This window comes from Pseudophryne corroboree, chromosome 1 (assembly GCF_028390025.1).
Source record: "Pseudophryne corroboree isolate aPseCor3 chromosome 1, aPseCor3.hap2, whole genome shotgun sequence".
NCBI lineage: Eukaryota > Metazoa > Chordata > Amphibia > Anura > Myobatrachidae > Pseudophryne > Pseudophryne corroboree.
Genome location: NC_086444.1, coordinates 234,793,681 through 234,820,519, shown reverse-complemented (window position 1 = coordinate 234,820,519; position 26,839 = coordinate 234,793,681). Strand labels below are relative to the sequence as shown.

Here is a 26,839-nt window from a genome sequence, read left to right as displayed (position 1 = left end):
GCGGAAGTATCAAAGGCATAGAACCTGATGAACGTGTTCACTGAGGACCACGTAGCCACCTTGCACAATTGTTCTGCGGACGCGCCACGGCGGGCCGCCAAAGAAGGTCCAACCGACAGAGTAGAATGGGCCTTGATAGCAGCAGAAGCTGGGAGCCCAGCCTGCGCATAAACTTGTGCTATCACCATTCTAATCCATCTGGCCAAGGTTTGCTTATTCACAGGCCAACCAGGTTTGTGAAAACTAGAAAAGTACAAAAAAGGGAATCTGACCTACTGATAGAGGCAGTCCTTTCCACATAAATACAGAGAGCCCGTACCACGTCCAAAGATCTTTCTTTGGAGGACAAACCAGAAGAGATGAAGGCCGGAACCACAATCTCCTTGTTAAGGTGAAAAGATGATACCACCTTAGGTAAATAACCAGGGCGAGTTCGAAGAACTGCCCGGTTACGGTGAAAAATCTGAAAGGGTGAACGACAGGACAAAGCACCTAAGTCCAACACCCTTCTAGAAGAAGCAATAGCCAACAGAAACACGACCTTAAGCGTAAGGCATTTAAGGTCCACAGACTCGAGGTTCAAATGGAGACTCTTGCAGGGCATTTAAGATGACAGACAGATCCCATGGAGCCACAGCAGGGACATAGGTAGGCTGAATCCTTAGAACACTGGTGGTCATTCCGAGTTGTTCGCTCTGTAATTTTCTTCGCATCGCAGCGATTTTCCGCTATTTGCGCATGCGCAATGTTCGCACTGCGACTGCGCCAAGTAAATTTGCTATGAAGATTGGTATTTTACTCACGGCATTACGAGGTTTTTTCTTTGTTCTGGAGATCGGAGTGTGATTGACAGGAAGTGGGTGTTTCTGGACGGAAACTGGCCGTTTTATGGGAGTGTTTGAAAAAACGCTACCGTTTCTGGGAAAAACGCGGAAGTGGCTGGAGAAACGGAGGAGTGTCTGGGCGAACGCTGGGTGTGTTTGTGACGTCAAACCAGGAACGACAAGCACTGAACTGATCGCACTGGAAGAGTAAGTCTCGAGCTACTCAGAAACTGCACAGAGAAGTCTTTTCGCAATATTGCGAATCTTTCGTTCGCAATTTTGATAAGCTAAGATTCACTCCCAGTAGGCGGCGGCTTAGCGTGTGCAAAGCTGCTAAAAGCAGCTTGCGAGCGAACAACTCGGAATGACCACCACTGAGTGAAACAGTGAACGTCAGGATGAGACGCAATTTTTCTCTGAACAAGTCAGCTATATGAACCTTGAGGGAGGCCAGACGAAGGCCCAAGTCTAGGCCTTGTTGTAGAAAAGCCAAAAGTCTGGAAGTTTTGAAAGAATATGCATCATAATTCTTAGCAGCACACCATGTGAAGTAAGAATTTCAGACCCTGTAATAAATCCGAGCTGAAGTTGGTTTACGGGCTTTCAACATAGTTTGAATGACCACTTAGAGAATCCTTTTGCTCTCAGGAGTGATGCTTCAAGAGCCACGCCATCAAAGCCAGGTCCGGGTAGACACAAGGGCCCTGAACAAGGAGGTCTGGGCGTTGAAGAAGTAGAAGAGGACGCTCTCTCGAGAGACCCTGCAGGTCTGAGAACCAATGCCGTCTGGGCAACGCTGGAGCGATTAGAAGTAGTATTCCTCCTCCTTGCTTGAACTTCCGTATTACCCTGGGCAGGAGTGACACTGGAGGGAACACGTATGGCAGCCAAATGTTCCATGGAATTTCCAGTGCGTCCACGAACGCTGCTTGAGGATCCCTTGTCCTTGCTTCGAAGACCGGAACATTGTGATTGTGTTGAGATGCCATCAGGTCTACATCTGGTAGGCCCCACTTGTAAACTAGGAGTTGAAAGACTTCTGGATGAAGGCTCCAATCTCCAGGGTGCACGTCCTTACAACTGAGGAAGTCCGCTTCCCAGTTGAGGACTCACGAAATGAACACTGCCGATATAGCTGGCAGATGGCGTTCCGCCCATTGAAGGATATTTGACACTTCAATCATTGCCATGCGGCTTCGAGTGCCGCCTTGATTATTTATGTAAGCCACCGTAGTGGCGTTATCTGATTGTACTTGAACAGGCCTGTTCTGTACCAGACATAGATAGATATTTAAAACATTGCGCTGTGTGTTACTGTTTTTTTTGCTTTCATAAATATAGGCAGTATTGAATTATATATATAATTCAATACTGCCTATATTTATGAAAGCAAAAAAAAAACGTAACACACAGCGCAATGTTTTAAATATCTATCTATGTATGTACCTGTATGCCTAAGACTCTAACTAAGTCTTAAAAACATACGCTGCAGTGTGTTGAATTTTCCTTTATATACATACTCATTTGTGAGATATCTTTAATTAGCGCCGGGAGGGTGGAATTGGCATACCACCAAGAGACAAGTTCTCTTGATCCTTTCCTGTTCTGTACCAGAGGCAGGGCCAGTGTTAATGCATTGAACACTGCCCGCAATTCAAGAATGTTTATCAGGAGGAGAGATTCCTCCCTGGTCCACCGACCCTGGAGAGAGTGTTGCTCCCACACCGCGCCCCAACCATGCAGACTGGCGTCCGTTGTCAGGAGGACCCAGTTGGAGATCCAGAAGTGACGGAACCTGCTCAACTGTTGGTCCTGTAGCCACCAGCTCTGTGACAGACGAACCTCCAGAGTCAAGGAGATCATTTGAGACCTGATCCGGTGAGGCAGGCCATCCCACTTGGAAAGGATTAACCTCTGCAGAGAGCGGGAATGAAATTGAGCATACGCTACCATGTCGAATGCCGACACTATGAGGCCTAGTACTTGCATCGCTGAGAGTACTGACACTCTCTGGCGAGAGAGGAAGTATCTGATCCTGTCCTGAAGTTTCAGGACCTTCTCTTGAGACAAGAACAATCGTTGGTTGTGTGTGTCCAACAATGCCCCCAGGTGCATCATGCTCTGAGCAGGGACTAGCGAGGACTTCTTCCAGTTGATGAGCCATCCGTGGGCTTGTAGGAATTGGACCTTCAGTTCCAGATGACTGAGAAGAACTTCTGGGGAGTCCGCCAGGATCAGCAACTCGTCCAGATACGACATGATCCTGACGGCGGAGAAGAGCTGTCATGACTGCCATGACCTTGGTGAAGATACAAGGAGCCGTGGTCAGTCCGGAAGGCAAGGCCTGGAATTGATAATGTAGGTTGCCAATAGCAAACCGCAGATATTGCTGATGCGACATGGCAATAGGAATGTGAAGGTAAGCATCATGTATGTCCAGGGATACCATATAGTCCTTGGGTTCCATGGCCAGTACAATAGAACGCAGAGTTTCCATACGGAATTTGGATACCATCACAAATTTGTTCAAAGATTTGAGGTTGAATATAGGCCGGGAGGACCTATTTGGATTCGGGACTAGAAACAGGGTGGAATAGTAGCCCCTGCCTCTTTGAGACAGAGGTGTCGGCACAATCACTCCAGTATCTAGGAGAGATTGTACAACCAAGTGTAAAGTCTGTGCTTTCAGCGGATCCGAAGGGATAACAGTCGAGCAGAACTGGTGAGGGGGACATCTCTTGAAGGAGATTGCGTACCAGTGAGAGACAACTTCCCGCACCCAGGTGTCTGAAGTGGTTTTTAATCAGGCCTGGGTGAACTTCAGAAGTCAGCCTCCCACGCTGGGGTCCCCAGGGAAAGGCCCGCCCGTCATGCCACAGGCTTGTCCTGTTTGGAAGCAGGCTGACAGGCGGCCAAAGACTGCTTAGACTTGGGCTTGGTGGTTTTGGAAGTATGATCCTGTCTCGGGTACGCCTGACCCTGTGGTACTGTTAGCCTTCGGAGCAGAAGGATTAGTACTTGGGAGAAATGCAGTTTTAGCTGTTGCCAAGTCAGTCACAATCTTGTTCAGATCCTCTCCAAAAAGTATGTCTCCCTTAAAAGGGAGAACCTCAAAGGTCTTTTGGAGTCCAGGTCCACTTTCCAGGACCTTAACCACAAAATTCGGCGAGCCAGGATAGACGTAGTAGATGCCTTGGCCGCCATTACGCCTGCATCAGAGGCCGCCTCCTGAATATAGTGAGAGGCTGTGGTAATATATGACAGATATAGTATGGCAGTGTCAGAAAATTTTAGAGGTAGCTCATCCTCAATTGCCTGAATCCATGCTTCTATAGCCTTTGCAGCCCAAGAAGCTGCCATTGCGAGTCTATGCACAGCACCGGTAAGTGTGTAAATAGACTTCAGGCATCCCTCCACGCGCTTATCCGTCAGTTCCTTCAGTGAGGTGACAGTGGTGATAGGCAGAGTAGAAGATACCACAAGACGGGCGACATGAGAGTCCACCGGCGGTGGAGTTTCCCACTTGTTACTCAACTCCGCAGGGATAGGGTAACGAGCTAGCATCTTTTTGGACAGGGAAAATTTCTTCCCTGGAGATGACCAGGATTCCTGACGTATGTCAATTAAAAGGTCAGAATGCGGTAAAACTACACTGCTCAAAAAAATAAAGGGAACACTAAAATAACACATCCATGATCTGAATGAATGAAATATTCTTATTAAATACTTTGTTCTTTACATAGTTGAATGTGCTGACAACAAAAGCACACAAAAAATATCAATGGAAATCAAATTTATTAACCCATGGAGGTCTGGATTTGGAGTCACACTCAAAATTAAAGTGGAAAAACACACTACAGGCTGATCCAACTTTGATGTAATGTCCTTAAAACAAGTCAAAATGAGGCTCAGTAGTGTGTGTGGCCTCCACGTGCCAGTATGACCTCCCTACAACCCACACAAGTGGCTCAGGTAGTGCAGCTCATCCAGGATGGCACATCAATGCGAGCTGTGGCAAGAAGGTTTGCTATGTCTGTCAGCGTAGTGTCCAGAGCATGGAGGCGCTACCAGGATACAGGCCAGTACATCAGGAGACGTGGAGGAGGCCGTAGGAGGGCAACAACCCAGCAGCAGGACCGCTACCTCTGCCTTTGTGCAAGGAGGAACAGGAGGAGCACTGCCAGAGCCTTGCAAAATGACCTCCAGCAAGCCACAAATGTGCATGTGTCTACTCAAACGATCAGAAACAGACTCCATGAGGGTGGTATGAGGGCCCAATGTCCACAGGTGGGGGTTGTGCTTACAGCCCAACACCATGCAGGACGTTTGGCAATTGCCAGAGAACACCAAGATTGGCAAATTCGCCACTGGCGCCCTGTGCTCTTCACAGATGAAAGCAGGTTCTCACTGAGCACATGTGACAGATGTGACAGAGTCTGGAGATGCCAAGGAGAATGTTCTGCTGCCTGCAACATCCTCCAGCATGACCGGTTTGGGAGTGGGTCAGTAATGGTGTGGGGTGGCATTTTGTTTGGGGGGCCGCACAGCCCTCCATGTGCTCGCCAGAGGTAGCCTGACTGCCATTAGGTACCGAGATGAGATCCTCAGACCCCTTGTGAGACCATATGCTGGTGCGGTTGGCCCTGGGTTCCTCCTAATGCAAGACAATGCTAGACCTCATGTGGCTGGAGTGTGTCAGCAGTTCCTGCAAGACGAAGGCATTGATGCTATGGACTGGCCCGCCCATTCCCCAGATCTGAATCCAATTGAGCACATCTGGGACATCATGTCTCGCTCCATCCACCAATGCCACGTTGCACACAGACTGTCTAGGAGTTGGCGGATGCTTTAGTCCAGGTCTGGGAGGAGATCCCTCAGGAGACCATCCGCCACCTCATCAGGAGCATACCCAGGCATTGTAGGGAGGTCATACAGGCACGTGGAGGCCACACACACTACTGAGCCTCATTTTGACTTGTTTTAAGGACATTACATCAAAGTTGGATCAGCCTGTAGTGTGTTTTACCACTTTAATTTTGAGGTTGACTCCAAATCCAGAGCTCCATGGGTTAATAAATTTGATTTCCATTGATCATTTTTGTGTGATTTTGTTGTCAGCACATTCAACTATGTAAAGAACAAAGTATTTAATAAGAATATTTCATTCATTCAGATCTAGGATGTGTTATTTCAGTGTTCCCTTTATTTTTTTGAGCAGTGTACTTTAGCAACCTTCTTACGTTTAAACTTATCAGGTTTCTTAGACGTAGCGGGGGGGGGCTCATCATCATCATCAATCTGGAAAATCAGCTTGATAGCCTCCACTAGGTCAGGAACATCAACTTGAGTTACAGATTCCTCATCAGAAGCAACTGTATCAGTGTCTGACGGATCAGTATAATCCCCAGCCTCATCGGAAGAATCATCCGAAATATTAGTGGATTGTGAGGAAGAAATGGCCCATTTAGATGACCCCTTGGCCCCAGCAGGGCGAGGGATAGGTTTTTGTCTAACCAAAGACTGATTTAATTGTTGTTACTGGGTAGAACCAAGGCGGGTTAACTACAGGGACGATATGTGGCTGCAATGATACAGGAGGTCCCACAGGGGGCGTAACAAGTGTTACAAGCGTCGTCAGCATATTTGAAAAAGCAGCCCAAGGTGGGTCTTGATTTGCCACAGGTGCTGCAGACTGACTGGAAGGTGCAGGGCACGCAGTACCTGAACCCTCAGCTGAAACCTTTTCCTCAGTCAAATCCATGGCACCAGCACTGCATGATGCAGGAGCGTCTGCGAATTTCCCGCCCTGTGTAGCAGACATTATTGGGAATGTAGCCTAAGGGTGCAACAATACAATACAGCCAGACAAACACAATACCTGCAAAAAAAAACCTGTGTTATGTGATGGCAAGTGCAAAGCAAAAAATATAGAGGATTTAAGCGGTGTGAGGTGACTGAAACACATAGTAAAAAATAAAAAACAGTATATCCTGTGGAACACTATATTTGAAATAAGACCCTGACGCACTTAGCCACCCAGGATACAGAATATAGTGATAGCAATACGGGTGATACACAGAATAGAATCCACACAGCAGCTATAGGCACACACAGTCACAGGTACAATGCAGAAATTATTACATATAAACAATAAGACTGCACTGGACTAGTAAATCTATGTAAAGATATGTATGTATACAGATACAACAATGCACAGTAAACACTGGATGTTTATCACAGAATACTTGTACTGAATATTTATATAGCAGTACACTTGTTCTTAACTAACACTGTCTAAAATGACATGTAGAATACTTAAGTGTCTGTAAATATACAGCGCTGACAAGACAGGTGGTTTTACAGAGGAAACAGTGCCCAGCAGTCCCTTAGATCAGCCCAGCTATGTAATGGCACCAAAATCTCTTCAGGGAGTGAGGGAGAGAGAGAGATGCAACTCCATGGCGGGAACACCAGCAGTAGATGGCGTCCGGAACTGGGGGAGGGGCTACAGGTCAGCGCCTTATCCCCTCTGCTGGACTTCACCACTGGGTACTATGGAGTCTATATTAAATGGATTTTAGTAAATCTGACCTGTGCTCCCTGCCCTGGTGGATATAGTGGGGTCCCTGTACGGCCAGTGTGTCCACGCCAGCGGCGCCGTCCGTCTCCTGCGACCACGGCCAGATTGCGATTTACCGGCGGGTCCCACCTGGGGGACCCTCTTACCTCCTCCCTGTCATGCAGCCACGCGATCCAGGAAAGCAGCAGCGGTGGTGTGCCTAGAAACCGGTGCGTCCCCGCTGCAAGTACCCGGGAACCAGGCCGCGGGAGTATGCAGCGCACCTGAGGGAGGTGATGGAGCCGCAGCACAGCATGTCAGAATGACATAAAAGTGCTGCGACCCTTAAAGTCGTCTTAAAAAGCTCTTTTCAGGGCTGCCTAGTGCAGCCCCTCTGTTAGTGACCTGCACTGCAGGCACCAATTTACAAACTGTGCTCCAGTGCCTGGAGGCGGGGCTATAGAGGAGGCGGTGCAGTGCATCCTGGGACCAGTCAAAGCTTTAGCCTGTTGGTGCCTTGGATCAAGATCCAACTCTACACCCCTATGTTATTCCCTGTGGAATACCAGTGTACCCCGCTGCAAAAATAATGGTTGTCCTGTGCACAGTAATTTCTACAACCACATCTGGATATACTATTTGGAGGTGAGAATTAAAACACCTCTGATAATGACAGTTTAAAATCCCATAAATAGCATGTGGTGTAAGGAAAGGCTGGCCAACCCGGTCCTCAAATAGTTCATGACCATCTGAAGATCTGTAGAATGTGTCAGGTAAGAATCACTACATCTTTAAATTGAGACACTAAGTAATAACTGCACCTGTGTACTAGCAGCAGTGGGTAGTCTAGAAAACATGAACTGTAAGGGTCCTGTAAGAACAGGTTGGCCACCCCTGGTTTAGGGGACACAGCCTTGTTCCAGATGAGAGAAAACACTCTCCTTCACAGTATCTTCATCTACTGTGTAATCCTATAAAGCTCTGTTTTCATGGCATGCACTGACAGAGTTGGGCAAGGCGACCACATGCAACGTAACGCGTAATCCTCTACCCTTCCTGCCACAAGAGAAGAGACCCATAGATGCAGACCAAACACACCCTACCCAAAATAGAGAGTTACCAGGATGGCTGATACCCTGATGTCAGGTGGCTGATGACCGCAAGTGGGATGACTCTGGCACTTGCCACGTGTCATCTTGCTGAAATACATGCCGCTGCTGAGGCCAAGAGCATCGGTGAGTAGGGAGCAGAGACCCCAGGCTTGGTATTTTTCAGGACTCGCTTATTGTCCACACATAGTATATATGCGTGTGTATGTAACTACAGCAACATACATGAAAATAAAAAAAAATCTCAGAGTAGCCCCTAAGCAGCAGCTATCACTTATTTTAGTTTGCATCACAAAAACTGCACGACACAACCTGCGAATCACAGAATCTACCCCGATGAGTGGAAGGGGTATAGTATGGCTGACCGGCGGTCAGGAGACCGCCGGTCAGCTTACCGACGCTGACCGTGTCGGTCTCCCGACCGCCGGTCACATGAATAACACCCGTCCGGAACACACAATGAATGTGGAGGCAAGAGCATCGCTCTGAAGAAATCTTTTAGCTCGGTTACACTGGAAGCTCCAGATACCCAGGATACTGTATCAGAGTTTGAGATCTAATATTTGATTCAATTATTACAATTTAGCTGGGATGATAAATTGATAAATTTCTAATAGTAAGTACCAAATATACTTGGCTAATCAGAATAGAACGGTTACCCTTTTATTGTATTTTAATAAGTACCATACTTAAGACTTCCGATTGAGTAACATTATCCTTTAACAGAGTGTGTTAGATTACTCAGCCAGGGGATTATTACTAGATGGCAGTACTCCCCTACCGCTCTGCATACTTGTCCGTCTGCCTGAGAATGTAATCTATGCTAGAAAACCAGCAATTACAGCGTTGCACTAAAATCTAAGCAGTGGTCATTTATCTCTGGTGACAGAACAGCATGGGACAGCCCCATATTCTAATACAACATTTCTGTATGATAAGGGAACATAAAGACTGTGAAGCAAGATGCGAGTGAGATTGCCCTGTGTGCAATACTGCTGCTCTAAGCTTACTACAAACAAATTACAGCCACCTGCTCATATAGAGTGAAATGAGAGCAATAAACAACGGTGATAAAAAACTGTCATGCGATATAAAAAAAGTGACATTTTAATTATAAGATCAATGACATATCGATTTGGCTGTGGCAGGAACATCAGTCACCACTTCATGAAACAAACAAATATAAAGTCGAAGGTGCCCTTAGCTTTCATTTACAACACATTATATGCTCCGAGCTATGTGCCGTCATAATTTCTAACAACACGTTTTCCAACTATAGCGATTGTGCCGGTTGTACGCCTTAAAATTAATGAGGTAAATGTGGCTGGGATTTTTATTTTAAATATATAAATCTCTGTAACATCAGGAAAGATCAGCACCTAACCCTGTTTGGCGAGAGGTTCATAAAGTTTTATGAATAATGACACAAAACCAGGAGGTGGATAAAGTATGACTTTGTTTGCGGTTTAAACACTTGGCGCACCAGGTCATGCAATTATGTCCTTTTATAATCTGGGATTCAAACAGCATCCAATACAAAACTGCCCCCTCTGCTTCATAGGAACCTTGAGGACCAATAGGAGTTCCCTGAATGTACAGTTAATGTACAATTTCACATAAATGTCTGTCTAAGCTACTGTTTTTGCACGCACACACAGTTTGTCCTGCCAAATAATGGCACATACCAACATGATAATACATCTCCCACACAGTGGCAGATTTATTAAACCTGGTGAAGTGATAAAATGGAAGGTGATAACGCACCAGCCAGTCAGCTCCTAACTGTAATTGTTCAAACCCAGTCTGTAACATAGCAGTTGATTGGCTGATGCGTTATCACCTTCCACTTTATCACTTCACCAGGCTTAATAAATCTGCCCCACAGTTAAGGGGGGTACACATGGAGCGATAATCTAAGCAATCTGACTAGATTGCTTAGATTTTTAGCAAAATCGATCCGTGTGTAGCCCTAACAGCGATAGCGATGCGCAGCCCTGCGCATCGCTATCGCTGCTGCTAGATTGGCCTGCATGCAGGCCAATCTAGCGGGTCGCTCACTTCACCCGCTGGGTGAAGTGAGCGGCCGCCCCGTCTCCCCCCGCACGCTCAGCACAGATCGCGCTGTGCTGAGCGCCGGGAGAGATGTGTGCTGAGCGGTTCGCTCAGCACACATCTCTCCAGCATCGGGCCGTGAGTACTGGCCTTAACTCGCTCTTTTTGCTTTATTCCCAACTCAGAATTAGGACCTTAGTAACTATTGTCATTTTTATTTATACTATCCTAGTCAACACAAAAGTAATGTCAGTGCTGGCGGCTGTGCGCGGCCGAACAAACAATACTAGAATTCCTCCGTTGGGCACCATCTAGTGGTTGCCAATGCGCAAAACACATCAATTCCCCCCATAGAGGTGAGGAGCAGCGATAGCCTTTTATTATATAGGATGATTATATTTCTACTATTTTCTTAGCTATGAAACATTTTGCACTTCTACTCCTGTTATGCATTATTTATATAATGACAAATTATTTATAAACAGTTATTTATATCGCACACACGTACTGCACTGCTCTTTACACAGGTTATTTGGCCATTCATACCAGCCAGTAACCATAGTGAAACAGTCTATATTTCCAACCACATGTACACTCTCGTACACACTAGGGTTGATTTTTTTGTGAAAATATATTAAACCTACCAGTGTGTTTTTGGATTATGGGATTAAATCGGAGTACCCGGGGAATACCTGCTCAAAGCACCGGGAGAACATACAAACTCCACACAGTTCGAGGCCTTAGTGGGAATCAAGAAGAAGACTTCAGCGCTGTTAGTAATGCTAACCATTACACCAACTGTGCTGAAAAAAATAAGGGAGAGTTATGGTAGACTTACCATGGTTAACTCTCTTTCTGCAAGGTACACTGGGTTCCACAGGGAAAACATCAGGGTGTAGAGCGGGATCTTGATCCAGAGGCACCATCAGGCAAAGCTTTGACTGTCCCAGGATGCATTGGGGCCTCCACTATAACCCCCGTCTCCAGGCACTGAGAGCTCAGTTTCGTTAACTAGTCCAATGCAGGAACAGGTAAAAGAGAAGGCAGATGTTAGTCACATAGAACAACAATCTCACGACAGGAGAGGGTACCAGCGGCTAATGCCATACAAACCCAAAGAAGCTAGTTGCGTCAGGGTGGGCGCCCTGTGGAACCCAGTGTACCTCGCACAAAGAGATATTTACCATGGTAAGTCTACCATAAATCTCCTTTTCTGCAGCGGGATACACTGTGTTCCACAGGAAAAACATCAGGGGATGTCCTAAAGCAGCTCCTCAAGGAAGGGGACGCGCCCTAGCTGGTAAGAGAACCCGGCGTCCAAAGGAAGCATCCTGCGAGGCGGAAGTATCAAAGGCATAGAATCTAATGAACGTGTTCACTGAGGACCACGCAGCCACCTTGCACAATTGTTCTGGGGACACGCCACGTTGGGACGCCCAAGAAGGTCCAACAGGCCGAGTAGAATGGGCATTAACTGCAGCAGGAGCTGGGAGTCCAGCCTGTGCATAGGCTTGTGCAATCACCATTCTAATCCATCTGGCCAAAGTTTGCTTATTTGCAGGCCAGCCATGTTTGTGAAAACCAAACAGTACAAAAAGGGAATCTGACCTCCTGATGGAGGCAGCCCTCTCCACATAAACACGAACAGCCCAACAACATCCAAAGAATGTTCTTTGGGAGACAAATCCGAAGAGACAAAAGGCCGGAACCACAATCTCTTGGTTATGGTGAAAAGATGACACCACCTTAGGCAAATAACCGGGACGAGTTCGTAGAACCGCCCGGTACCGGTGGAATATGAGAAAGGGTGGACAACAGGGCAAAGCGCCTAAGTCCGACACCCGTCTTGCAGAGGTAATGGCGAGCAAAAACAGGACCTTGGCTGTGAGCCATTTAAGGTCCACCGTTTCAAGAGGTCCAAATGGAGACTCTTGCAGGGCATTCAGTACAACAGACAAATCCCATGGAGCCACAGGAGAGACACAGGGAGGCTGAATCCGAACAACACCCTGAATGAACGTCTGAACATCAGGTATAGAGGCAATTTTTCTCTGAAACCAAACCGACAAGGCAGATATATGAACCTTGAGGGAGGCCAGACGAAGACCTAAGTCCAGGCCTCTTTGCAGAAAAGCCAGTATACTGGAAGTTCTGAATCTATTAACATCATAATTCTTCTCAGCACACCGGGTGACGTAAGAATTCCAAACCCTGTAATAAATATGGGCAGAGGCCGGTTTGCTGGCTTCTAACATAGTTTGAATAACTGCCTCTGAAAATCCTTTGGCTCTCAGGAGTGATGCTTCAAGAGCCACGCCGTCAAAGCCAGTCTGGCCAGGTCTGGGTAGAAACAAGGGCCATGAACGAGGAGGACTGGTCGTTGAGGAAGTAGAAGAGGATGCCCAGGTCTGAGAACCAATACATTCTAGTCCACGCTGGAGCAACTAGATCAGTATTCCTCCTTCCTGTTTGAACTTCCGTAGAACCCTGGGCAGGAGTGACACTGGAGGGAACACGTAAGGCAGCCGAAAGTTTCATGGTACCGCCAGTGCATTCACGAACGCTACTTGAGGATCCCTGGTCCGAGATCTGAAGACCGGAAACTTGTGATTATGTCGAGATGCCATGAGATCCACGTCCGGTAGACACCACTTGTCCACTAGGAGTTGAAAGACTTTTGGATGAAGACTTCACTCTCCATCGTGTACGTCGTGTATGTCCTGACGACTGAGGTAGTCCACTTCCCAGTTCAGGACACCTGGGATGAACTCTGCCGATATACTTGACAGATGGCGTTCTGCCCAACAAAAGATTTTTGGCACTTCCTTCATAGCCATGCGGCTTCGAGTATCGCCTTGATGGTTTATGTATACCACTGTCATGGCGTTGTCTGACTGTACTTGAACCGGTCTGTTCGGTACCAGAGGCAAGGCAAGTGATAATGCATTGAATACCGCCCTCAGCTCTAGGATGTTTATTGGAAGGAGTGATTCTTCCTTGGTCCACCGACCCTGAGAAAAGAGTGTTGCTCCAACACCAAAACCCATCCCCTCAGACTGGCATCCGTCGTCAGGAGGACCCAGTCGGGGATCCAGAAGGGACGGCCCCTGCTCAATTGCTGGTCCTGGAGCCAACAGCTCAGCAACAAACGAATCACCGGAATCAACAAGATTATTTGAGATCTAATCCGATGAGGCAGGCCGTCCCACTTGGCAAGAATTAATCGTTGCAGAGGGCGGGAATGAAATTGAGCGCACTCGACCATGTCGAATGTCGACACCATCAGGCCAAGTACTTGCATCGCCGAGTGAATCGACACTCTGGGGTGACGGATGAAGTGTCTTATCATGTCCTGGTTTTTCAGGTCCTTGTCTGGGGACAGGAACAGTCTCTGACTGTGTGTGTCCAGAAGCGCCCTTAGGCGCACCATACTCTGAGCTGGGATCAGCGAGGACTTCTTCCAATTGATCAGCCATCCATGGGCTTGTAAGCAACTCACCGTCAATTGTAGATGACTGAAGAGGATATCGTGGGAACTCGCCAGAATCAGCAGGTTGTCCAAGTACGGCAGGATTCTGACTCCCTGATGACGGAGGTGCGCCGTCATCACGGCCATAACCTTGGTGACGATCCGAGGAGCCGTGGCCAGTTCGAACGGCAGAGCCTGGAATTGGTAGTGACTGTCGTCAATAGCAAACCACAGGAACTGCTGATGCTATCTGGCAATAGGAATATGCAGATAAGCACCATGTATATCCAGGGATACTATGTAATCTCCGTGTTCCATCGGCAGCACAATAGAGCACAATGCTTCCATACGAAACTTGGCTACCCTCAAAAATTTGTTCAGTGACTTGAGGTTGAACATGCTCCAATACCTTTTGCAGCCCAAGAGGCAGCTGCCGTGGGTCTATGAATGGACCCAGCGAACGAATATATAGATTTCAGGCATCCCTCCACACGCTTATCTGTCGGGTCCTTCAGGTAGGTGACAGTGGTGACAGGCAGAGTAGACGGCACCATGAGACGGGTGACATGAGAATCCACCAGCAGCGGATTCTCACATTTATTACATAACTCTGCAGAGAGAGGATATCGAGCAAAAGCCCATTTAGGGAGCAGGAATTTCTTACCTGGGGAAAATCAGGGTTCCCTCCTGATGTCCACAAGATGATCAGAATGGTGTAATACAGTTTTAACCACTTTCTGTTGTTTAAACATATCAGTTTTCTTGGCCACTGTAGTGGAATCCTCATCCTCAGTAATTTGTAGGATCTGCTTAATAGCAGCCACCAGGGCAGGGACATCAACCTGTGAGGGAGAATCCTCATCACTAACACAGGATTCAGAGTCTGACAGGACCGTATACTCCCCCTCCTCATCAGATGAAACATCAGAGAGGTTAGTGGATTGTGAGAAGGAAGCCGCCAGCTTAGAGGACTCAGCGACACGGGAGTGACCTGAAGTAGATTTCTGTCTAACCAAAGATTGAATTAACTGCTGCAGCTGGGTACACAAATTTTCCGCCCAAGGCAGATTTACTTATAGGGACAACTTGTGGTGGCAGTGGTACTGGAGGTCCCATAGTGGGGGCTTAACGGTCCACCAGATTCCCCAGGAGGGTAGTGAACATAGCCCAGAGTGGCTCCATTTTAGTTACAGGAGCTAGGGGCTGACTGGGAGATGTATGACATTTAGAACACAGACCATCACACAATACTTCCCCCTCAGGAAAACCTCTGGAGCATACCTTGCAACTCACAGGAGCCTCCAGAGGTTTACTGCCGCAAAAGCAATAATCAGGCTATTAGTACGATGAAGCCAGACAGAGTACACAACCTTCGGACAAAGGGGTATATGCAATTGCGGTCGAATTGCCGCAAATGTCGAAAAACGGGGCATTTTCGACACAAAAAATATTATCGACAATGCAATACAGTACTTTTCGACAAAAAAACGGACTTTTCAGATTCGACTTTTTGAAATTCGACAGTTCACAAATTCGACATGTCTGCAATGGTAAAAATGCGGCTTTTCGACAAAAGTATATTCAATTGAAAAATGTCGATTCGACAACAGTGCTTTTCGTCAATAAATTCGTCAATTTCATTCCGCCTCACTTTGCTGGCGGAATCTAATAAAAAAAAATTTAAAACATTTTTTTTTGTGTTTTTTTTATTGCTAATAGCATATCTATTTATATTAGAAGGGATTAGGTACTTGGTTTGTCTATTAGGATTTACAACTATTATTTATATATTTTTAAAAATAATATTTTTTTTTTAACGGACTAAAATTAAGAGAGCATGGTTTTCAGTGGGAAGGGGTGGGAATGGGTTAAAATTCTGGAAAAAAAATGTGTGGGGTCCCCCCTCCTAAGCATAACCAGCCTCGGGCTCTTTGAGCCGGTCCTGGTTGTAAAAATACGGGGGGAAAATTGACTGGGGATCCCCCGTATTTTTAGAAACAGCACCGGGCTCTGCGTCCAGTCCTGGTGCAAAAAATATGGGGGACAAAAAGCAAAGGGGTCCCCGTATTTTTTGAACCAGCACCGGGCTCCACTAGCTGGAGAGATAATGCCACAGCCGGGGGACACTTTTATACCAGTCCCTGCGGCCGTGGCATTAAATCTCCAACTAGTCACCCCTGGCCGGGGTACCCTGGAGGAGTGGGGACCCCTTAAATCAAGGGGACCCCCCCTCCAGCCACCCAAGGGCCAGGGGTGAAGTCCGAGGCTATCCCACCCATCCATGGGCAGCGGAGGGGGGCTGATAGCCTTGTGTAAAATCAAAGAATATTGTTTTTTTGCAGAAGAACTACAAGTCCCAGAAAGCCTCCCCCGCACGCTGGTACTTGGAGAACCACAAGTACCAGCATGCGGGGGGAAACGGGCCCGCTGGTACCTGTAATTCTTCTGCATAAAAAAAAAAAACAGGACACGCGCACCTTGAAAGTAAAACTTTATTACATACATGCCGACACACCATACTTACCTATGTTCACACGCCGACTGTGTCCACATCTCCATCTGTCGACGTCTCCAAGAATCCGGGGTACCTGAAAATAAAATTATACTCACCTAAATCCAGTGTCCTGTTATTATTTGTAATCCACGTACTTTGCAAAAAAACAAACCGCATACCCGGACCACGGACTGAAAGGGGTCCCATGTTTACACACGGGACCCCTTTCCCCGAATGCTGAGACCCCCCCCCCGTGACTCCTGTCACAGAGGGTCCCTCCAGGCAATCAGGGAGCGCCACGTCGTGGCACTCTCCTGATTGCCTATGCGCATCTGAGCTGGCAGACAGCGCATCGCACAGCCGCACCATTATCTTCAATGGTGGGAACTTTGCCGTCAGTGGTGAGGTCACACGCGGTCAGCGGCTAACCGCGAATAACCTCACCGCTAACCGCAAAGTTCCCACCATTGAATATAATGGAGCGGCTTTGCGATGCGCTGTCTGCCAGCTCAGACGCGCATAGCCAATCAGGAGAGTGCCACGACGTGGCGCTCCCCGATTGGCTGAAGGGACCCCCTGTGACAGGAGTCACGGGGGGTCTCGGCATTCGGGGAAAGGGGTCCCATGTGTAAACATGGGACCCCTTTCAGTCTGTGGTCTGGGTATGCGGTTTGTTTTTTTGCCAAGTACGTGGATTACAAATAATAACAGGACACTGGGTTTAGGTGAGTAGAACTTTATTTTCAGGTACCCCAAATTCTTGGAGACGTCGACAGACTTGGAGACGTGGACACAGTCGGCGTGTGAACATAGGTAAGTATGTGTGTGTCGGCATGCGTGTCCGGTTTTATATTTGGGTATTTTTTTTGCAGAAGAATTACAGGTACCAGCGGGCCCGTTTTCCTCCCGCATGCTGGTACTTGTGCTTCTCCAAGTACCAGCTTGCGGGTGAGGCTTGCTGGGACTTGTAGTTCTTCTGCAAAAAACAATATTCTTTGATTTTACACAAGGCTATCAGCCCCCCATCCGCAGCCCATGGATGGGGGGGGACACAGCCTCGGGCTTCACCCCTGGCCCTTGGGTGGCTGGAGGGGGGGACCCCTTGATTTAAGGGGTCCCCACTCCTCCAGGGTACCCCGGCCAGGGGTGACTAGTTGGAAATTTAATGGCACGGCTGCAGGGACTGGTATAAAAGTGTCCCCCGGCTGTTGCATTATCTCTCCAGCTAGTGGAGCCCGGTGCTGGTTAAAAAAATATGGGGAACCCCTACGCTTTTTGTCCCCCGTATTTTTTGCACCAGGACCGGATGCAGAGCCCGGTGCTGTTTCTAAAAATACGGGGGATCCCCTGTCAATTTTTTTCCCCGTATTTTGACAACCAGGACCGGCTCAAAGAGCCCGAGGCTGGTTATGCTTAGGAGGGGGGACCCCACGCAAATTTTTTGCGCCGTCGGAAAAGTCGAATCCAGGACGCACTTATCCGTCAATTGGTCCGTTTTTCGACAGTGGGACTGTCAAATCAGTTTTTTATTGAATATGTCGAATTCCGGCACCCGCCGGCCGGAATTCGACGGTCGAATTGTGTTGAATTTAAAAACGGGCGAAAAAAAGCCGCAATTCGCCCGGAATTGCATATACCCCAAAGTACACAACCAGCGTAAGAGTACTAAATCCCGTTGTACGTGACTGTAACACAGAAAAATATCCGTATAGCGATAAGTACTGTGTTTACTATATTAGTGGGACCCCGATGCACGTAGTCCCTTTGGGTACAGAATAAAGTGATAGCTACCTTAGATGGGAAACACATGAGAGTGAAACCATACAGCAGATACAGGCACACACAGTCACAGGCAATGCAGAGATTATTGTAAGTACAATAAAACTGTACTGGACTAATTATATATATATATATATATATATATATATATATATATATATATATATACCATAGAAAGTTCCAAATCATTTGGAAGGTGCACTCGCACAAGTAAATAATCGTAGATACTTCTTCATAAAATCACCAAAGCTTTTATTGTCGACGTTTCGGTCTGTTCACAGGCCTTTATCAAGACAGGTGATGTATCATCTCATCAATTCATCTTTAAAGACAACGGGGGTAATTCCAAGTTGATCGCAGCAGGATTTTTGTTAGTAATTGGGCAAAACCATATGCACTGCAGGGGAGGCAGATATAACATGTGCAGAGAGAGATAGATTTGGGTGTGGTGTGTTCAATCTGCAATCTAATTTGCAGTGTAAAAATAAAGCAGCCAGTATTTACCCTGCACAGAAACAAAATAACCCACCCAAATCTAACTCTTTCTGCACATGTTCTATCTGCCTCCCCTGCAGTGCACATGGTTTTGCCCAATTGCTAAAAAAAATCCTGCTGCGATCAACTTGGAATTACCCCCAACATGCATGTAATCTGCAAATGCACAGTAATATACAGTCACAAGATATATGCCTCACCGGCCCCTATGGGTACCCGACAATTACAATACTGGACCCTCCACCAAGAGAAAAACACCTATTAAGACTGTGCCTAAAGGATATTTCCATCCAAAAATTCAATTACTTGGGATACCTGTAAGAATCCACACCGGACTTCTCTCATATCAGAATATAGGAGCATAAATAATGCTAGGAATAATACACTACAAGGGCGTACTCCATGCTGCCAAATAGATAATAAGAATCATAGTAAACAACTTTACACTCCCACCTCCACAGGTTAAACTCGCATCAAAACAATAAACCCCATACCTCATTGGAGTAGCCATTGAAAAAATGCAGCACCAATGCAGGTGGTTCAACATCTGCGGTAATCCAACCTGCTAAAACCAAATGGAAAATATCCTCAATAAACTCTAATATAAATCAAGCATACAGATCATCATATAACCAATAATATGAGATAAAGGATCAATACCCACTTCAGCCAAGGGACACAACAAGCATTGCTGCATGCTGTCCCTGTGTGCAAGTGAGCTATTTAAACTGGACTGAGCGGAAGTGACGTCCATTCCGGAAGCCACCCCCGCAATCACAGTTCCACTCGTGATAGAACACTATTATGTGTTCTATAATGCCCTAAACATGCCGAGAAACAGTGCCCCACCTGCGGATCAGGCCACCCAGCCACCCAAACATCAGCGCCGGTTCCAGCCAGACGCCGTCTCCCGTAGTGTAACACTACAGGAAACGCGTCATCATGCGTTCCAGCGGCACTTCCGTGCGGGTCAGCAGCCGGAAGTGTACGCACATATATCACAACCCAATAGTCAAACCCCTGCATGGCTCAATAGCCGGAAATGTACGGGAAACTATTACATCCCCGTTGCTAAGCTACCAGGGCGCAACATTAGTGCGTCCCAGCACTAAGCTCAATAATGCAATTAATCACAACAATCTTCCAGTAACCTTAAATAAAATGGGATAAGATGGAAATTCATATCCACTATGAAGGCATTATTAACAGGTTCCACAATAGACTAATAGGCACCAATGGGTCATTCTGAGAACCCAACTAATACAATACAAACGGATTAATTCCATAACTGAAGGGAATGAGCACTCAAATAAGTGCCAATTAGATAATAATGCATCATGTATCTAACCCTACGTGAATGTATGTGCGCATATGTATACGCACACACACATCTCACCGTGGGTAGCTAAGGACTTATTCGGTCCAAATGTATGCCAGAAACCATAGGGGCCGATGAGTCATTCACAAGACAATGGTCATAAAGTCAGCAGAAAAAAGACACATACCTAACACATACAAAATAACTTCGATTAATATATAGGCTTATGTAAAAGCCCATATATCAAGATATAGTCGCGCCTACTCTGTGCCACATCAGAGCCCAACCACACGGCAGGCAGATAAGCTACTACAGAAAAGGGTGTAATGTATTCGCTTCATTAAGACCCATAGGGGCCACAGTAGCGAGAGTGTATATCCAATAACACTCTCGTTGTTTGAGGGCCAAAGATCGGTCCCCTCCTATTGAATTTGGGGGAATCCAATCGATAATTTTGCACTTGAGGCTCGCCACTTGGTGCCTAGCTTCCAAGAAATGGCGAGCTACCGGCTTATCAGTCTTACCCGTGAGGATGGCCGTGTGTATAGTGGACCTGTGATTGGCCATCTGATCACAGAACATTCGAGTAGTAAGGCCGACATAGTACAGCCCACACGGGCATTTCAATATATATATATAAGCAAGGTGCCTGTGACTGTGGACATCTCGGAGGGGTTTACTTGGGACTCTTAACATCGGTGTGGACTTCCAGGACTTTTCTTCTGGGATTCATTTCTGCTGTTTGTGAGGAAAAAAACCCCATGTTTCTATATGCTGATATTTTTTATGTGTAATGTGAGTGTGTTTTTTAGAGATTAAAATTGTTTTTAAGAAATATCTCACAGTGTTGCACTAATGATATTTCTCCCGAGGTATTGACCTAAAGGAATACGGGAAAGACGCACGATCTTGGCTGCACTGTGGAATTCTATTACATGCGATGATAAAGTCCCTTCATGTGAGTGGGACTAAATAAAAAATTGGGATTCCTTTTGTTATTAAACGGTGTTGCACTATCAATTATTTTCTCTTTTGAGGTCAATATCGAGAATGGATATATTCATTAACAAAACAACATTGGCATCCCCAAATGAGCTAATCAGGTTGTGATTGTTGATATTATTTTGCATGTTCCTTCTGTCTGCGCCACTGGTTTTATTCAGTCTATATCTTTGCACTTGTTTCTTTGGGTTTTGGTGAAATCCCTTTGTGTAAAACTGGGCTGCACTCAGAGTGTTTATTGCGCAAAAAATTGGTTATTTCTATTCTACAATATATATATAATGAAATCAAGGCGACAATGCAAATGATATTTCAATCGAATAGTTCTTCCCGTGTGTGGATGGCTAAATGTAGGTCCTGTAATCATGGACCGGCACGTAGTGCAACTACCGCACGAAAAACATCCTGGTTTAGACTGCATCAAAGCAGTCCAAGGGGTATTGGTCGAGCCTTCTTCAGGAAATAATCTTGGTCTCATGAGGAGCTGTTTGAGATTAGCTCCCCTTCTATACGCCATCATTGGTACCCCTGTTTTTGAAAAAGGTAAAGTTTCATCTGATTTGATAATGGGCCAATGATGATGTAATGCCTTTTTCATCTTAGCAGAATTGCCATCAAACTGTGTAGGAAAGATCAAACGATCTTGGGTTTTCTTTTTAGGCTTAGTGCCGGTAAATATCTGTTCAGCTTTTTGTCTACACCCTCGTAATAGTTTCGGGGAATAGCCACGTTCTAAAAAACGTGTAGTGATCTCATTGTATTGGTCGTTTCTACGCCTCGGTTCGGAATTCAGCCTCATTACCCTCAAGAACTGTGAAGTCGGCAGGCTCTCTTTTAGAGCTGAGGGATGATGGCTGGTAGCTAACAATAATGATTACGATCTGTAGGTTTCCGAAAGAGGGTATAACTCAACTGTGTACCTGTATTGATGAGAGTAACGTCCAGAAAATTAATTTCTGAATAGGAACTCGTTTGTGTAAATTTTATGGGGCTAGGCAATGCGTTCAACTCCTCCACCATCGTATGGAATTCAACCTGTGTCCCTTGCCACAATAAAAAGACATCATCAATGAATCTGCGGAAAAAAATAATGTTGTGCCCGTATTTTGGAAAAACATAAGTACTCTCGTACCATGCCATGAATAAATTAGCGTAAGCAGGTGCCAGATTTGACCCCATTGCTGTACCGGCAATTTGCATATAGAAATCCTTTTTATATACAAAGTGATTCTGTGTGAGTACCAACTCGATCAACTCCAACAGAAACCACGTGGTTTTCGAATAAATAACATTCCCACTTTGGGTAGAAACAACCCTGTCTTTTGAAGCCGCTGGTGCGGGGTCCTAAATAATGCTCTTTAGATCTTATAACTTTAGTAGTGGAGGAAGTGGGGCAAGAGCTTAAAAAATTACAGGTTGATGCAGAGACTGTAATCAAGGTGAATATAGCTACACTTATGAAAGATAAGTCCCAAAATTGGACTGAGAGGCTACAGACGCAAATTGATAAATATAAGCAGGACCTCATTTCCTTCAAGCGAAAAAAACTTGCAACCGTTGCCAATGATTACACTAACCATGCCGTGTATAGGTGGCTTCTAGGCAACAATACAAATGAGAGACTTAATCAACCTAATAGGCGACAACGAACCGCCCCGGTGTCGAGAGACTAAGTTTTCTCTGCCTCCACTTCTGATACAGAGTACAATGAAGGACAATACGAATCTAATTTTTTAGAACAAAAAGTAGATCATTACACCCTGCACAGTCGACCACTTCGAAGCGGCAAAGACCGCACACGCGGCGAGGGGGGCACTGGCCGAACAAGGGGTCGCTGGAGACGGATCTAAATATGGTATTTAATCTATCAACTACGACCCTCGATGAAGCACAAGTGAGACTCCTTTCGAAAGGGCTCTCTTTTGTGCCTACTTGTGAAGTTAATCCTTTCAAACAAACGGTTGATCAATTTAAATTTGGAAGGACTTTGCGTTTACGTGAGTTCTTCAAAGATGCTACTCCTAGTAAAAAACGATCTAAATTCAAAACTAAATCTACGTTTGACCCACCATCCACTAATTCCAGCATCAAGACATTTCTACGTTTGAAACCAAAGGGAATATGTCTAAAAGATTGTATGACAATCTTTCACCCCCCGAGCGCATAGCCCTAAATCAACTTAAAAAGGCCAACCACTTAGTAATAAGGCCTGCTGACAAAGGTGGCGCAGTTGTGGTGCAGGACTGGGGTGATTATGACCGTGAGGTCATGAGGCAGCTCTCAGACACCACTACTTATGCCAAACTCGGTGCCAATCCGATTCCAATGATAAAACGGAAGGTTGATGCTACTATTAGAAGAGGCCTTGAACAGAGATGGATCTCTGACGATTTGGCACGATTTTGTACTGTTGAACACCCAAAATGCCCCATCATATATTCATTGCCAAAAATCCATAAAACACTTACACAGCCACCGGGGCGGCCAATCATTGCCGCCGAGGGGTCTCTCCTTCAACCACTTGCCATTTTCTTGGTTAGTTTACTACAACCTATGGTTCATTCAATCCCTAGTTATTTGAGGGATACTGGTGATTTTCTACAGCATGTAACAGACATCAGGGTGACCAGTGGAACTCTTTTGGCTACCCTTGATGTCTCTTCATTGTACACCGTAATACCTCATCAGGCAGGATTAGAAGTGCTAAGAGCAGCATTTGAATGCACACCCTGTACTGAGTACCCCACAGAGTTTCTGTTGGAGTTGATCGAGTTGGTACTCACACAGAATCACTTTGTATATAAAAAGGATTTCTATATGCAAATTGCCGGTACAGCAATGGGGTCAAATCTGGCACCTGCTTACGCTAATTTATTTATGGCATGGTACGAGAGTACTTATATTTTTCCAAAATACGGGCACAACATTATTTTTTTCCGCAGATTCATTGATGATGTCTTTTTATTGTGGCAAGGGACACAGGTTGAATTCCATACGATGGTGGAGGAGTTGAACGCATTGCCTAGCCCCATAAAATTTACACAAACGAGTTCCTATTCAGAAATTAATTTTCTGGACGTTACTCTCATCAATACAGGTACACAGTTGAGTTATACCCTCTTTCGTAAACCTACAGATCGTAATCATTATTGTTAGCTACCAGCCATCATCCCTCAGCTCTAAAAGAGAGCCTGCCGACTTCACAGTTCTTGAGGGTAATGAGGCTGAATTCCGAACCGAGGCGTAGAAACGACCAATACAATGAGATCACTACACGTTTTTTAGAACGTGGCTATTCCCCGAAACTATTACGAGGGTGTAGACAAAAAGCTGAGCAGATATTTACCGGCACTAAGCCTAAAAAGAAAACCCAAGATCGTTTGATCTTTCCTACACAGTTTGATGGCAATTCTGCTAAGATGAAAAAGGCATTACATCATCATTGGCCCATTATTAAATCAGATGAAACTTTACATTTTCAAAAACAGGGGTACCAATGATGGCGTATAGAAGGGGAGCTAATCTCAAACAGCTCCTCATGAGACCAAGATTAATTCCTGAAGAAGGCTCGACCAATACCCCTTGGACTGCTTTGATGCAGTCTAAACCAGGATGTTTTTCGTGCGGTAGTTGCACTACGTGCCGGTCCATGATTACAGGACCTACATTTAGCCATCCACACATGGGAAGAACTATTCGATTGAAATATCATTTGCATTGTCGCCTTGATTTCATTATATATATATTGAAATGCCCGTGTGGGCTGTACTATGTCGGCCTTACTACTCGAATGTTCCGTGATCGGATGGCCAATCACAGGTCCTCTATACACACGGCCATCCTCACGGGTAAGACTGATAAGCCGGTAGCTCGCCATTTCTTGGAAGCTAGGCACCAAGTGGCGAGCCTCAAGTGCAAAATTATCGATTGGATTCCCCCAAATTCAATAGGAGGGGACCGATCTTTGGCCCTCAAACAACGAGAGTGTTATTGGATATACACTCTCGATACTGTGGCCCCTAGGGGTCTTAATGAAGCGAATACATTACACCCTTTTCTGTAGTAGCTTATCTGCCTGCCGTGTGGTTGGGCTCTGATGTGGCACAGAGTAGGCACGACTATATCTTGATATATGGGCTTTTTCATAAGCCTATGTATTAATCTAAGTTATTTGTATGTGTTAGGTATGTCTTTTTTTTGCTGACTTTATGACCATTGTCTTGTAAATGACTCATCGGCCCCTATGGTTTCTGGCATACATTTGGACCGAATAAGTCCTTAGCTACCCACGGTGAGATGTGTGTGTGCGTATACATATGCGCACATACATTCACGTAGGGTTAGATACATGATGCATTATTATCTAATTGGCACTTATTTGAGTGCTCATTCCCTTCAGTTATGGAATTAATCCGTTTGTATTGTATTAGTTGGGTTCTCAGAATGACCCATTGGTGCCTATTAGTCTATTGTGGAACCTGTTAATAAAGCCTCCATAGTGGATATGAATTTGCATCTTATCCCATTTTATTTAAGGTTACTGGAAGATTGTTGTGATTAATTGCATTATTGAGCTTAGTGCTGGGACGCACTAATGTTGCGCCCTGGTAGCTTAGCAACGGGGATGTAATAGTTTCCCGTACATTTCCGGCTATTGAGCCATGCAGGGGTTTGACTATTGGGTTGTGATATATGTGCGTACACTTCCGGCTGCTGACCCGCACGGAAGTGCCGCTGAAACGCATGACGACGCGTTTCCTGTTGTGTTACACTACGGGAGACGGCGTCTGGCTGGAACCGGCGCTGATGTTTGGGTGGCTGGGTGGCCTGATCCGCAGGTGGGGCACTGTTTCTCGGCATGTTTAGGGCATTATAGAACACATAATAGTGTTCTATCACGAGTGGAACTGTGATTGCGGGGGTGGCTTCCGGAATGGACGTCACTTCCGCTCAGTCCAGTTTAAATAGCTCACTTGCACACAGGGACAGCATGCAGCAATGCTTGTTGTGTCCCTTGGCTGAAGTGAGTATTGATCCTTTATCTCATATTATTGGTTATATGATGATCTGCATGTTTGATTTATATTAGAGTTTATTGAGGATATTTTCCATTTGGTTTTAGCAGGTTGGATTACCGTAGATGTTGAACCACCTGCATTGTTGCTGCATTTTTTCAATGGCTACTCCAATGAGGTATGGGGTTTATTGTTTTGATGCGAGTTTAACCTGTGGAGGTGGGAGTGTAAAGTTGTTTACTATGATTCTTATTATCTATTTGGCAGCATGGAGTACGCCCTTGTAGTGTATTATTCCTAGCATTATTTATGCTCCTATATTCTGATATGAGAGATGCCCGGTGTGGATTCTTACAGGTATCCCAGGTAATTGAATTTTTGGATGGAAATATCCTTTAGGCACAGTCTTAATAGGTGTTTTTCTCTTGGTGGTGGGTCCAGTATTGTAATTGTCGGGTACCCATAGGGGCTGGTGAGGCATATAGCTTGTGACTGTATATTACTGTGCATTTGCAGATTACACGCAAGTTGTTTTTAAAGATGAATTGATGAGATGATACATCACCTGTCTTGATAAAGGCCTGTGAACAGACCGAAACGTCGACAATAAAAGCTTTGGTGATTTTATGAAGAAGTATCTACGATTATTTACTTGTGCGAGTGCACCTTCCAAATGATTTGGAACTTTCTATGGTATATATGTGGACCGATCCGGCCCATTAG

The 26,839-nt window shown here is 45.8% G+C and overlaps 1 protein-coding gene across 1 annotated transcript in view; it reads right to left on the bottom strand.

The window, feature by feature from the left end:
• The window catches only part of YTHDC2 (YTH N6-methyladenosine RNA binding protein C2), a 408,514-nt gene that overhangs the window by 260,855 nt on the left and 120,820 nt on the right, over nt 1-26,839 (bottom strand). The gene's annotated exons all lie outside the window — the stretch shown is intronic.